Below are 15,229 nucleotides of genomic sequence, written 5' to 3'. Positions count from 1 at the left end.
TGGGTGAGGACAGGAGGCTGCTGCAGGACTCTCACTCTGCTTGAAGGAACTCCACAATGGTACAGCTGCCTCAGAAGGCAGAGGAGCAGTCTCTTACAACACTACCCACCGTGTGCCTTGAAACGTGCCCAAGGGCACTGAGAACACATAAACACTTATAGCACTTTTAGTCATAAGGTATCTTTCCACAGGCAACTCGGTGCTAGACAGAAATGGGCTACTGGGAAGTCACAGGAGAACCCAAGTGTACGTTACTAGGAAAAAGCTAATTCATAAGTATATGCTATGGTTTCAGGTAGATGGACTTCTAGGAAGGGCAATTACAGTCTACAAACAGATCACAGTTGTGAGGGAAGGCAATGCTGAAAAGGCAAAGCAGCAAGACTTCATATGAATACTGTTCATTACACATCTGCCCAAACTCAAAGAGCCTTCGCCCTATGCAGGCTTTGGTGCGTGTCAGCACGGGTTCATGTGTCGATTAAGTGCTCCACTCTGGAATAGCATGTAGACAGCAGAGAGGATTGAAAAGGACAGGAGGTATATGGGAATCCTCTATAGATTCTGTTCAATTTTACTGTAATCCTAAAATTTCTCTTTAAAACAAAAGTAAAGAGCAAAGTCTCAACATATCACGGTGTCATTAGTGAGCCAAATAGAATCGACCATGGTAGAGTAAGGAAACAGGAGACAGCTCCTCCTCACAGTGACACAAGTGCATCTGAGAACGACAACATTACAACATGAAAGACAAAGGGGACAGGGACTGGGACCCAGGACTCTCAGAATGCCAGGTCTAGCGTGGCCACAAGAGTGGTCTAGGCTGGCTCACAACAGTGGGTATATGGTCTCTATAGTCCTAGTTCTATAAACAATACAGACCACCACCACTACCAACCCCCCCCCCAAAAAAAAAGAAAAGAAAAAAGAAACCCTTTAAAGTTTTGAAGTAATATAATAAAAACAAAATAAGAGGAATAATAAAAACTATTACTGTCAGAACAATTTCACTGGTGGCCCATTGTAGGCCACTAAAACACAACAAGTTTAGGGGTTGGAGAGATGGCTCAGTGGTTAAGAGCCTGATTGCTCTTCCAGAGGCTCCTTGTTCAATTCCTATCACCAGTGGCAGCTTACAACTGTCTGTCACTCCAGTTCCAAGGCATCTGACACCTTCTTCTGGACTCTGCACATGCCATACAGACATGCACATAGACAAAACAGATCTGACAATGCAAACAAAATGATAATTAAGTGGAACAATAATATGAACTAACCAGTACCCCCCAGAGCTCATGTCTCTAGATGCATATGTAGCAGAAGATGGCCTAGTTGGCCATCACTGGGAAGAGAGGCCCCTTGGTATTGCAAACTTTATATGCCCCAGTACAGGGGAACGCCAGGGCCAAGAAGTGGGAGTGGGTGGGTTGGGGAGCAAGGTGGGTATAGGGGACTTTTAGGAATAGCATTTGAAATGTAAATGAAGAAAACATCTAATAAAATATTGAAAAAATGATATTAAGATTATGAAAACCATCTTAAAGAACTACACCCAAAAGTATATAAAATTACCAAGTGGGTAACAGGTTTCTTTAAAATGTACAAAACCCCAAATAAAACTAATAAACGAACAGGTTTGAAAACAACAAATCACTCATTAACAACTAACCCACCATCCACCAGGCAGCCAAATCCTGTGTATGAAGTATCGTGTACCAGTCTTCTACATATGTGTAACTGTGCTGTGTACCAGTCTTCTACATGTGTGACCGTGCTGGCTATGGAGAGAGAGTGGGGGCAAAATACAGAGTCCTGTTACTACACTGTCAGAGGAAAGGACACGTTAGATAACAGAAGAACTCCATCAAAACTGTCATAAGATGCTAACACATCTAAGATAAGACAGTCCAGAAGTTGCCCAAAGTAGTATAGGATCTTATTAAGAACTCCAGGACTCAAGAATTAAAACTCAAGAAAATACTAAAAAAAAATGCTTATCAAATATAACTTGGTATCATTTTAAGAAATGTTGGAAGCCGACATTACCACCAAGACCAGGACAAGCTAGCGTCATGAGTGTCCACAGGACCTTGGTATAGCCAATCTGCTCCTGAGGGAAGACAGAAATCCAAATGCTTCAGTGTCCTTTAATTTTGAGAGCCATAAGAGACAAACACCAAGGGGCTGTTTCTGATTAAAGAACAAAACAGAGGCCCAGTAACTCAAGCATGTGACTCTGGGTTCTGGGTTCCATACTGCGGGGGCAAGGAGAGTCTTTTTAAATATATATTTTTAAAGTATTTACTTAGTTTATTTATATGAGTACACTGTCACTATCTTCAGACACACCAGAAGAGGGCATTGAATCCCATTACAGATAGGTGTGAGCCACCATGTGGTTGCTGGGATTTGAACTCAAGACCTCTGGAAGAGCAGTCAGTGCTGTTAACCACTGAGCCATCTCTCCAGCCCGAGAATTTTTTTAAATTTAGATTTATTTATTTATTTACATTGTATGAATATGTATGTATGTATGTATGTATGTATGTATGAATGATGTACATTGTATGAGTGTTTTGCCTGCATGTATGTGTGTGTACCCATGTATGTGCCTGGGAATCCCACAAGTTAGAAGATGGTATCAGGTTCCCTCGAACTGCAGTTACAGAAGGTTGTGAGTTACCAGTGGGGACTGGGACTCAAACCTAGGTCTTCTGCAAAACGAGTAAATGCTCTGAACCACTGAGTCATCTCTCTAGCTCCTCTCAAAAACACATGGTGGGGTTTTTTTTGGGGGGGGGCGAGGGGGGAGTTTGTTGCTTTGTTTTGGGAAAGAATCTGTGCGCAAATGAAAACAAGCAAATATTAGAACATACATACAGAACAATATATATTTTTGAAATTTGTGTTAATTTTCTTCTTGCCTGTGTCCCTCTCTCCCTCCCTCCCTCCTTCTTTCCGCTTTTTGAAACCGAGTCTCTACACAAAGCCCTGGCTATTCCAGAACTAACTATGCAGACCAGGCATCCCTAAACTCACAGAGATCTGCCTGCCTCTGCCTCCCAGGTACTGGAATTAAAATGTGGGCTACCATGTCTGGCAGTGTTGAATTTCTTATTTTGAGAATGCTGTTATTTTTAAGAAACATATACAGCATGCAAAAGACCTGTACAGGTTCAACCCAGACAAAGCCCACCCCTCACTCACTAAGAAGCGATTGGCAACTGACGCCTGCTGGGAAAGGGGCCTCGGTTTCTCCAGTGCCTGCACAGGGTGTAACAACATCACAGCAGGCAGGGCAGGCCCCACGTTCTGCAGCTGTCAGCCAACACAGAATGGATTCCAGGTTTTGTGGGTGGGCTTTTTGTTTTATTAAACATTTCAAAATAAGAGATACACACAATGATGAAAAAGTGGTTAAATGTTAATGTGTGTAAAATCTGGGGAAATGTGAATGGAGATTACATATACAATTCTTGCAATGTTTTATGAGTCCAATTTCAAGATAAAATATTTAAAAAAATAAACACTAAGACATCAAATGAATGTATTTTTTAATTTAAAAAAGAGGACTAGTATCTCTCATGTGCTACGTGTCAGGTGCTCCAGATTAGGGAGTTTATATCTAGAGCCATGACATGTCATTCTGACCTCTATGTAAGTGTTGGAAACCAGAGGACTACAGCGTGGGAAATAAGCGAATGTGGTCTGGAGTCAGCCCATTAAAAAAATCAGGCCCTGCTGCTCATGAAACCCGTCTCACAACAAGAAGTCTCCGCGTGCCTTCCTACACCAGCATGGCCCAGATTATGCAATGCATAGTTCTGACATGTTCCTTGATATCCTGCACTTCTAAAATGTTCTGTGCTAGAACAACATTCAAGTCTGCAAACCATGCCAAAAAAAAAACAGGCAAAAAAGGAAGGTTTGAAGAGAACTCCACAGTGAAGTCTCCTAGTAATGTATTTTACTGTGCTTTGACAATAAAATTGCAACATGTTTTCAGAGTGATATTTTTGCAGTTATTTTTTTACTTACTCACATGTTTAAAGAACATTACAGGAAAATGATGTTACCAAGGTAGGTTTGACTTAGACACTCAGGCCATTTTGTCTTCTTTCCCCCCCTCAGCTTCCTCCCTTTCCCCCCTCAGCTTCCTCCCTTCCCCCCCTCTGCTTCCTCCCTTCCCCCCCTCTGCTTCCTTTCCTGTGTTATCTGTTCTCTCCCCCTTCTTCCGAGAAGGTTTAACACATCCACTAACACATATAAAATATTTTGACAGACATATGAGAAAAGAAAATTACACACCAATGTTCTTGATGAACAGCTGCAAAAATCTCCAATCAAACACTCCCAGTGAACTTGAGCAGTATCCTACAGTGGTAGTCATCCTGATGAACTCTCTGGAATGCAGGGATGGCATGACATATGCAAATCAATAAACACGCTGCACTACATACAGCAAAGAATGGAGGGACACATGCATACAGTTCAGTTGCCTTATTACACGTGGAAAAGGTATCAAAAATATTCTCTTAAGTTGAAACTCTTGCAGGTCAGGCTTTTAGAGGGAATGGAGAGTCCAACACAATAAAGGGAGCCAGCTCTCTGCTAACAATACACTCGGAGGAAAACCCAAGTCTAGCAAAACGAAGGACGCCCAATTCCAGCATTTCTACTCAGCAGAGGATTAGAAGTCCTTGCCAAAGCAACTAGGGAAGAAACGAAAATAAACAATAGATAGGTTTCCATTCTATTATACCTTCTAAACATAATATCTAAGTGTTCCATGGTTTCTCTTCATAGCACTATTTACTATTACTTCCACAAAAACAAAAACCAAACCAAACCAAATTAAAAAAACCATTCAACGAAAGACTGTTTCTAGACATAAAACATGCATGTGCCTGAGACTTCCTACTAATGTAAAAGCAAAGGAAGAAACTACCACAGGAGACTGGGCTTCTGCCAAATCGCCACGTCTTCCAGCAAGCAAAGATGAATATGAAAATATGATTGATTAGTTATCAAGTAACTGAAATATGTATACTACACATACAAATCTTAGGATTCATAATAAGATGAAACAAACATGAGAAATCCCAAATGAAAACATATTGGTTTCTTTTAGAGGTAAGAGAGGAATCAGTATCTGTTTCTGAAAATTAAATATTGAATATTAAAAGAAAAAAATAAGCAGCAATCCTAGCTAACCAACTAAGCAGTGCTGTTGGGGGATTCTACCTTAGAAATTAAGTGCTCAATATTGTAACTGAGGAACTCACCTGACAGCCAGAAATCAGTAGTTCAAAGGTCACTAAGGAGATGAGGCAGTTACAGGGAAGTCAAATCTGAACTCAAGTGTTACCCATCATCGTGTGTATGCTGCTAAGTCTCACCAAGCCCACTGTGATCAGTGTGGATTTCAAGTATGACAAAACAGGAACACTTGCTACCTTATTTGCAAAAAACGGAATTTGATTATCTGTCTTCTGGAGGAGACTATCTGTCGCATGAATTTTCAGTTCATGGGAGAGATTAATGAGAAGGAACAAAAGGGAGGGAAGAAGCAAGAGCACAAATCCAGAATCCAGAGTCTGTAAGATGGTCCGTCTGTTAACTAGTTAAGAGATTGAGTTAAGGCAAGCAAAAAGAGGCTGAGTTTGTAAAGTTCTGAGACCTCGGCTCATGGTGGCTCGGGCTTTCATCTCAGGGCTGGAGCAACACAGAGGAGCCAGTGACAACTGGCCAGCCAGTCTTGTTTAATCAAGGAGGCCCTGTGAAGTCCCCATGAGAGACCCTGTCTCAAAAGAAGAGGAAAAGAAGGGAAAGAAGCAAGGACAGGGAGAAGGCGGAAAGCAAGCAGCAGGAAAGGAAGGGCCGCTGTACTGGATTACAAAGCAGTGGCCTCCTTTTAAAAGAGCAGGACAATGAACATTCGTAGTTCATCTATCTCATAATATCTAAGACACAAATAAAAATGTTGTGTGAGGACCATATGAGGGTCCTGTTCTAGACTAACCAAAACGAAGAAGACGTTTTGGATAATCAAGTATAAAGTGGACATGCATTTGCTATCAGATAGCTCTAAGGAACTGCTGCCAGTATTAGGACTAATAATAAAATTGATATGGTTATGTTCAAGTGTTACAAATGAGAAACTTTTTCTGACCAGATAGGTAGCAAAATATTTTTTCCTGTAAAAGTAAAGATTTAGACAAAATGTAAAGGACGCACAGAGCTGAGGAGGAGGAGGAGGAGGAGGAGGAGGAGGAGTCCAACAAAAGGGACAACCAAGAGACCACAGGGAAGGGAACATGGTGGGAGATCCCCTTGAGGAGTGGGGGGAGGTGAGATCTCAGCATGGAGTGCATCAGGCAGAGCTCTACCTTTGAAGTGATCGGTCTGCTCATGGACTGCAGAGGGAAAATTCCCAGCCCAAACTTATGGGACGCAATGAAAGCATTTTTAAGAGGAAAACTCATAGCTCTGAGTGCCTCCAAAAGGAAACTAGAGAGAGCACACATTAGCAGCTTGACAACACACCTAAAAGCACTAGAACAAAAGGAAGCAAATTCACCCAAGAGGAGTAGACGGCAGGAAATAATCAAACTCAGGGGTGAAATCAACCAAGTAGAAACAAGAAAAACTATTCAAAGAATCAACCAATCAAGGAGCTGGTTCTTTGAGAAAATCAACAAGATAGATAAACCCTTAGCCAGACTCACTAGAGGGCACAGGGAAAGCATCCTAATTAACAAAATCAGAAATGAAAAAGGAGACATAACAACAGATCCTGAAGACATCCAAAACACCATCAGATCCTTCTACCAAAGGCTATACTCAACAAAACTGGAGAACCTGGATGAAATGGAGAAGTTCCTAGACAGATACCAGGTACCAAAGTTGAATCAAGATCAGGTTAATGATCTAAACAGCCCTATATCCCCCAAAGAAATAGAAGCAGTCATTAATAGTCTCCCAACTAAAAAAAGCCCAGGACCAGATGGGTTTAGTGCAGAGTTCTATCAGACCTTCAAAGAAGATCTAATCCCAGTTCTTCACAAACTATTCCACAAAATAGAAACAGAAGGTACTCTACCCAACTCATTCTATGAAGCCACAATTACTCTGATACCTAAACCACAAAAAGACCCAACAAAGATAGAAAACTTCAGACCAATATCCCTTATGAATATTGATGCAAAAATCCTCAATAAAGTTCTTGCTAACCGAATCCAAGAACACATCAAAACAATCATCCATCCTGACCAAGTAGGTTTCATCCCAGGGATGCAGGGATGGTTCAATATACGGAAATCCATCAACGTAATCCAGTATATAAACAAACTCAAAGATAAAAACCACATGGTCATCTCCTTAGATGCGGAAAAAGCATTTGACAAGATCCAACACCCATTCATGATAAAAGTCTTGGAAAGATCAGGAATTCAAGGCCCATACCTAAACATGATAAAAGCAATCTACAGCAAACCAGTAGCCAACATCAAAGTAAATGGTGAGAAGCTTGAAGCAATCCCTCTAAAATCAGGGACTAGACAAGGCTGTCCACTTTCTCCATACCTATTCAACATTGTACTTGAAGTCCTAGCCAGAGCAATTCGACAACAAAAGGAGATCAAAGGGATACAAATTGGAAAAGATGAAGTCAAAATATCACTTTTTGCAGACGATATGATAGTATATATAAGTGACCCTAAAAATTCCACCAGAGAACTCCTAAGCCTGATAAACAGCTTCGGTGAAGTAGCTGGATATAAAATTAACTCAAACAAATCAATGGCCTTTCTCTACACAAAGAATAAACAGGCTGAGAAAGAAATTAGGGAAACAACACCCTTCTCAATAGTCACAAATAATATAAAATATCTTGGCGTGACTCTAACTAAGGAAGTGAAAGATCTGTATAATAAAAACTTCAAGTCTCTGAAGAAAGAAATTATAGAAGATCTCAGAAGATGGAAAGATCTCCCATGCTCATGGATTGGCAGGATCAACATTGTAAAAATGGCTATCTTGCCAAAAGCAATCTACAGATTCAATGCAATCCCCATCAAAATTCCAAATCAATTCTTCAACGAATTAGAAAGTGCAATCTGCAAATTCATCTGGAATAACAAAAAACCTAGGATAGCAAAAACTCTTCTCAAGGATAAAAGAACCTCTGGTGGAATCACCATGCCGGACCTAAAGCTCTACTACAGAGCAATTGTGATAAAAACTGCATGGTACTGGTATAGTGACAGACAAATAGACCAATGGAATAGAATTGAAGACCCAGAAATGAACCCACACACCTATGGTCACTTGATCTTCGACAAGGGAGCTAAAAACATCCAGTGGAAGAAAGACAGCATTTTCAACAAATGGTGCTGGCACAACTGGTTGTTAACATGTAGAAGAATGCGAATCGATCCATTCCTATCTCCTTGTACTAAGGTCAAGTCTAAGTGGATCAAGGAACTTCACATAAAACCAGAGACACTGAAACTTATAGAGGAGAAAGTGGGGAAAAGCCTTGAAGATATGGGCACAGGGGAAAAATTCCTGAATAGAACAGTAATGGCTTGTGCTGTAAGATCGAGAATTGACAAGTGGGACCTCATGAAACTACAAAGCTTCTGCAAGGCTAAAGACACCATCAATAAGACAAAAAAACCACCAACAGATTGGGAAAGGATCTTCACCTATCCTAAATCAGATAAGGGACTAATATCCAATATATATAAAGAACTCAAGAAGGTGGACTCCAGAAAGTCAAATAACCCCATTAAAAAATGGGGCTCAGAACTGAACAAAGAATTCTCACCTGAGGAATACCGAATGGCAGAGAAGCACCTGAAAAAATGTTCAACATCCTTAATCATCAGGGAAATGCAAATCAAAACAACCCTGAGATTCCACCTCACACCAGTCAGAATGGCTAAGATGAAAAATTCAGGTGACAGCAGATGCTGGCGAGGATGTGGAGAAAGAGGAACACTCCTCCATTGTTGGTGGGATTGCAAGCTTGTACAACCACTCTGGAAATCAGTCTGGCGGTTCCTCAGAAAATTGGACATAGTACTACCGGAGGATCCAGCAATACCTCTCCTGGGCATATATCCAGAAGATGTCCCAACCGGTAAGAAGGACACATGCTCCACTATGTTCATAGCAGCCCTATTTATAATAGCCAGAAGCTGGAAAGAACCCAGATGTCCCTCAACAGAGGAATGGATACAGAAATTATGGTACATTTACACAATGGAGTACTACTCAGCTATTAAAAAGAATGAATTTATGAAATTCCTAGCCAAATGGATGGACCTGGAGGGCATCATCTTGAGTGAAGTAACACAATCACAAAAGAACTCACACAATATGTATTCATTGATAAGTGGATATTAGCCCAAAACTTAGGATACCCAAGATATAAGATACAATTTGCTAAACGCATGAAACTCAAGAAGAATGAAGACCAAAGTGTGGACACTGTGCACCTTCTTAGAATTGGGAACAAAACACCCAGGGAAGGAGCTACAGAGACAAAGTTCGTAGCTGTGATGAAAGGATGGTCCATTTAGAGACTGCTGTATCCAGGGATCCGTCCCATAATCAGCTTCTAAACGCTGACACCATTGCATACACTAGCAAGATCTTGCTGAAAGGACCCAAATATAGCTGTCTCTTGTGAGACGATGCCGGGGCCTAGCAAACACAGGAGTGGATGTTCACAGTCAGCTATTGGATGTATCACAGGGCTCCCAATGGAGAAGCTAGAGAAAGTACCCAAGGAGCTAAAGGGATCTGCAACCCTATTGTTGGAACAACATGATGTACTAACCGGAACCCTGGAGCTCTTGTCTCTAGCTGCATATGTATCGAAAGATGGCCTAGTCGGCCATCAATGGAAAGAGAGGCCCATTGGACTTGCAAACTTTATATGCCCCAATATAGGGGAATGCCAGGGCCAAAAGAATGGGAATGGGTGGGTAGGGAAGTGGGGGGCGCTATGGGGGACTTTTGGGATAGTATTGGAAATGTAATTGAGGAAATTATGTAATAAAAATATTAAAAAAAAAAAAAAAAAAAAAAAAAAAAAAAAAAAAAGAAAGTTAGTTCAGAAAAGAAGAAAATAAAACCAGGAAGGTATAAAAAAAAAAAAAAAAAAAAAAAAAAAAAAAAAAAAAGAAAATTCCCAGAAGACCCAGGAAAGTCCACAGGGGAAAGGGGAGGCTGAGACCTCGGACGGCAGAGAATAGATGGCTTTGAGGCATGCTTATTGTCAAGGTTTGGTAATGAACTGGACATGGACAGAAAAGGAAAAGAACAGAGTCCTGGGTTTCTGGATTACATGAAAGGTACTGCCATTTATTTTACTAAGACAGGAATGAGAAAACCTGGTCGAGAAAGACCAGGAAAGAGTAAGGTTTCCATTTTGAAATTTGAAGTGAACCTGAGAAGACTCAAGACATTATCCAGTGTATGACTCACCACACATGCTGTAGAGCCCAGAAGAAATGGCTGCCTAGTTCTGAAGGTGGGAATGGCTATGGTCACCCCAGAAAGTGGGGAAAGAAGATGGGTTGGGATATGTGCTGGCTAGTTTATATCATCTTGAAACAAGCTCTAGTCATCTGAGACGAGGAAACCTCAAATGAGAAAACGTCTCCCCAAGATCTGGCAATAGGCAAACCTGGAGAGGGCATTTTCTTAGTAAGTGACTGATGGGGAAGTCCCAGTCCATTGTGAGTGGGACCATTGCTGGGCTGAGCAAGCCATGAGAAGCAAGCCAGTAAGCAGCACCCTTCCATGGCCCCAGCATCATCTCCTGCTTCCAGGTTCCTGCTCTTTTTGAGTTCCTGTCCTGACCTCTTTCAATGATGGACTTTGATGAAGTTTATTTGGACTGAACCAGATAAACCCTTTCTCCTTGAACTTGCTTTTGTTATGGTGTCTTATCAAAGCCGTAGTATCCTAGTATCCGTAACTAGGATGGGGGCTGTTCTGATTTCCTTAGGTCCCCTTGAAGTGTGTGTGCTGAAATTCTAACTGCCACAGAAACAGTGTTAAGAAGCTGTGTCTTTGGAAAGTAACTGGAATTAGATGAAGTCATTAGAGTGCAGCCTTGTAAACAAGACTAATGTCCTTGTAAGAGTCTCGAGAACTGGTTTCTTTGTATGTAAGGGCATAGAGAGAAAACAAAACCCAACAACCCACTAAGTAAAACCCAGGAAGTAGTTCCTCCTAAGACAGTGAATCTGCTCTCCCCTTGGCCCTAGACTTTCCGGAATCCAAAAGTACGAGAAACACATTTTGCTGTTTATAAGCTATGCACTTGATGGCATTTTGTTATAGCAACCCAAACTAAGACATGGTGATGAGAAAACTAACATTTGCTATCACCATAAGGTTATTTCAAATGTATTTTGTTAGGGGCTGGAGGGATGGTTCAACCCTTCAGAGCACACTGATGCTCTTCCAGGATTTACATGGTGGCTCAGAACCATCTGTGACTCCAATTCCAGGGGCTCTGACACCATCTTCTGGCCTCCACAGGCACCAGACACATACATAGTAAGTGGCCAAAACACTCAGACACATAAAAATAAAATAAAAAAAAATTAAAAATTCTACTTTTAGAATTTATTTATTGCAATACTGGGGACTAAAACCCAGTCATAAACACTAGGAGTAAACCACTCCAGCCCAATCACATTAAATTTAGAGACAGGAGGATGAACCACTACAGAATTTTGAGTGGTAAGGAAGATGAGGAATAAAAAAACATTTTAAACAAACAAACAAACAAACAAACACCAGGGTCTGGCAGGATGGCTTAGGAGCTAGGAGTACGGGCTGCTCCTGCAGAGGCCCCAAGTGCAGTCCCCAGCACCCACATCTGGTACGGCATGACTGCTTTTAACTCTAGCTTCAGAGACGCAGACACCTCTGTGCTGGGCAGCCACAGGCACCCATTTGAACACCTCCACACCAAAACACATAAAACACAAATTAAAAGATAAAATCCTTAAACAGAACCCTACTATCTGTATTAATACAGTCAAGCACATCTTCTCCCAAGGTCAGGTCTAAGTTCTCTCTCTATGGATGGTACAGTCTGGATATGGGTCCCCTGTGTCTGTCACAAGTCTCATGTGCTGAAGGCTCGTTCCTAGGATGAAGGTAGAGAGTTTTAAAAGGGGTCTAGTGGGAGGTATGTAGTTCATTTAGGATGGCATCTTCCAAGAGACTCCAAATGTCTTCACCTGAGTAAGAGTGAGCAGGGCCCTGGCAAGGGAGTGCTCTAACATCATGCTTGCATGCAGCCAGGGTGCTGCTGCTAAGTCCTCCCCAGAGGCTGACCCAGTGAGACTGACTGACAGGGGTCTTTACCCTCTAAAACCTGCTAGCTAAAATATGACACCTTTCTCATAAAGATTTGGGGATGAGGCGGTGAGAAAGGAAGGAGAGGGGGGAGGGAGGTGAGGAAGGGAGGGGGAAAGAAGGGGGAGGAGGAGGAAGAGAACGAGGAGGAGGAGGAAGAGGAGGAAGAGGATGGTTGTTCTAAGGAGAGTTTATGAAACATAAGACAGAAAGTAAGAAAACCTACCACATGGACGTCCCTAGTGACCAACTGTCTTCTTGCTAATAATGAAAGTAGCGTTCATTAAAATACAACTTGAATGTTACTCACTGAGATATGTTTAACCTCTCTGATTTGCTCATGTATATGAATTAAACATACATTAGGTTTTTACAAGAGATTTCCACAAACCAAAAAATTTACAAAATAGCCCAAACACACAATTTTATACTATTTTACACAGTTCAAAATTCTCATATCCAAGCAAATAAAACCCAGAAAATCTGGGATGAATGTCAAGTGTCCACAGTGGAAGAAGAGCACCTTGAATCACGTAACTCCTTGGCAGTGCAGGCCATTTTTCCTGGAGCTGAACTCCTGCTAGCATGAACCATTCTGAGACTGTTCAGTATGGCGCACTAGCCCAAGAACAGGCCATGTACTGATGTACCAATCAGGAGCCAGCTCAAGGGATGAGGTAACCACATACCCCACTGCCAGTAGAAAGAGCATTCCCCAAAACTGTCGGCAATATTAATACCTTTTGTGCAAACTTTTTTCTCAATTGCTAAAGAAATTCAAAACAAGATAGCCCTAACTTTATAGTATCAAGTTGTTAGCTAAAACTTGACTATTATAGATATATTTAGTAAAATTCTGTACTAATTGAAAAGTTTCCATTAAGTACTTTTATTCTTTTTTAAGCCACTTATTTCAGAAGTAAACACAGCAATAAAAAGCTTAAACCAACATTTGTAGAAACTAAAAAAAAAAAAATAGAAAAGTGTAGACAGTAATTTTTGTCATTACTAGCTTACTGCGGTGAGAACTCGTTACATCAGACACACACCTGGGAGCAGATACAGAATTAGCCATGTAACATCTTAAATTTGTTTCTAAGAATATGAGAATTTCAACTTGTAGTATAAGATCTGATTAGTTTCATTTACAAAAGTGCGCGCGCGTGCACACACACACACACACAGAGAGAGAGAGAGAGAGAGAGAGAGAGAGAGAGAGAGAGAGAGAATAGTTGTATATATTGATTTTTTCTCATACTGCCAAAGCAGATCAGACATTTGAAAATAAATTTTAAAAATATGTATAGTCAGTAAGTGTCATATGCCAGGTATCTAAAAATACTGACTAAGCAGGAGGAACGTCATTAAATACACCATTGTCTGTTTTTTTAAAGATACTCCAATCTGTATTCGCAGGTGTGAATAGCATTTCTTTCTCTATGGTGCTTAAGCAAAACAAAAACAAAACAAAACAAAAACCAAAAAACCCCAAAACTTTTGACTTTGGACAAAGAAACCATTTTACAAGAAATGCCACGACTCTCCCTCCGTTCCCGACGTTTGCTCTGTAACCGCCAATGTGGCCTTGCAGCATGTGAATGAAGCTGGCTGGGTTCCAGGAACGCAGTTTGCTCTATGTTTTGAAGTCGCACTTCAATGTACTAATAGCACGTTCCTGTCTGCTCGCCTTGTGGTCTTCTACCTAAGTCTAAAACTGCACCAAAGCAGACACTCACTGCACACTGCCTTCCAGCACTTGATTCAGATGAAGAAAGCAGTACAGAGAAACTGACTGAAGTGATTCCTTGATTGGCAACGCTTGTTGCCAATGTCACTGTGATCCTCCTTGTGTCAAAGGAGGTGCTGACTCCCACAAAAGCCAAACTGGACTCGGTAGGGCTGGGGTGGAAGGGAAATGAGACCCCGCACATGCTCCTTAATGAAGTAGCGATCCAGAGAACAGATCTGGTTGACATCTAAAAGCATCTACAAGTCACCTGAAGGAATCAGATCTGTCTTTTATAAGCTCCAGTCGCTAAGGAACAGTAGCACGGACTGTGAACTTGATTCCGAAGTGTTCTACAGACCACACGTACCCATCCACACTGAGTATCTGGGCAGGAGCTCTATGAACACAATGGAAAGACTGCGCTTACAAAGATACAGAGCAGCGATGCAATGCATTTTATGATTATCAGGAGGCTTGCTCATGTTCAAAGTCAATGTATTTTACAAACTCCCTCTTGGCCAAAGGATTCATAGCTATTGTAAAATTCTTTCAAAAGATTAAGTTTTGATTCTTCACCATACATGCCACAAGTATTAGCTCAGTGACATGCGATAACCAGGAGCCATGAAATCAACCAACTCTCCTGAGACGCATTAGGTGTTTGTGTCACACCCTTCTGAAAGGCTGCAAAATATATTCAAAATAAAACACTATCTAATTAGGAGTTGAAATTCTACTAGGGTCGTTAAAACATCAGAGTAAGTACTCTTGGAGGGAAATCACACTCACAACTTGTCAACGGAGGAGCTTCTCAGAGTCATTTTAAAACTGTGGTCATGGATGGACACCAAAGATGTACACCAAAGTGTCCACATCCCTGACCCTGCCACCCAGACAGCTGCTGTGACACACGCCTGCCACACTGAACAAGGTCATCATGGAAACCACACTCATAGTGTGTATGTGTGTGTGTGTGTGCGAGAGAGAGAGAGAGAGAGAGAGAGAGAGAGAGAGAGAGAGACAGACAGACAGACAGACAGACAGACAGACAGAGACATAGACAGACAGAAGCCTGCCTGGATCTGCCCAGATCAACGCCCCCATGTGCCT

The 15,229-nt window shown here is 41.4% G+C and overlaps 1 protein-coding gene across 2 annotated transcripts in view; it reads right to left on the bottom strand.

Annotated features, from left to right (window-relative positions):
• Dym (dymeclin) overlaps nt 1-15,229 on the bottom strand; it is a 273,725-nt gene that overhangs the window by 127,336 nt on the left and 131,160 nt on the right. The gene's annotated exons all lie outside the window — the stretch shown is intronic.

This window comes from Mus caroli, unplaced genomic scaffold, assembly GCF_978045245.1.
Source record: "Mus caroli unplaced genomic scaffold, Mus_caroli_1 scaffold_19, whole genome shotgun sequence".
In the NCBI taxonomy this organism is placed as follows: domain Eukaryota; kingdom Metazoa; phylum Chordata; class Mammalia; order Rodentia; family Muridae; genus Mus; species Mus caroli.
The sequence above is the reverse complement of the archived record's forward strand: the minus strand, read 5'-3'. Positions and strand labels throughout refer to the sequence as shown.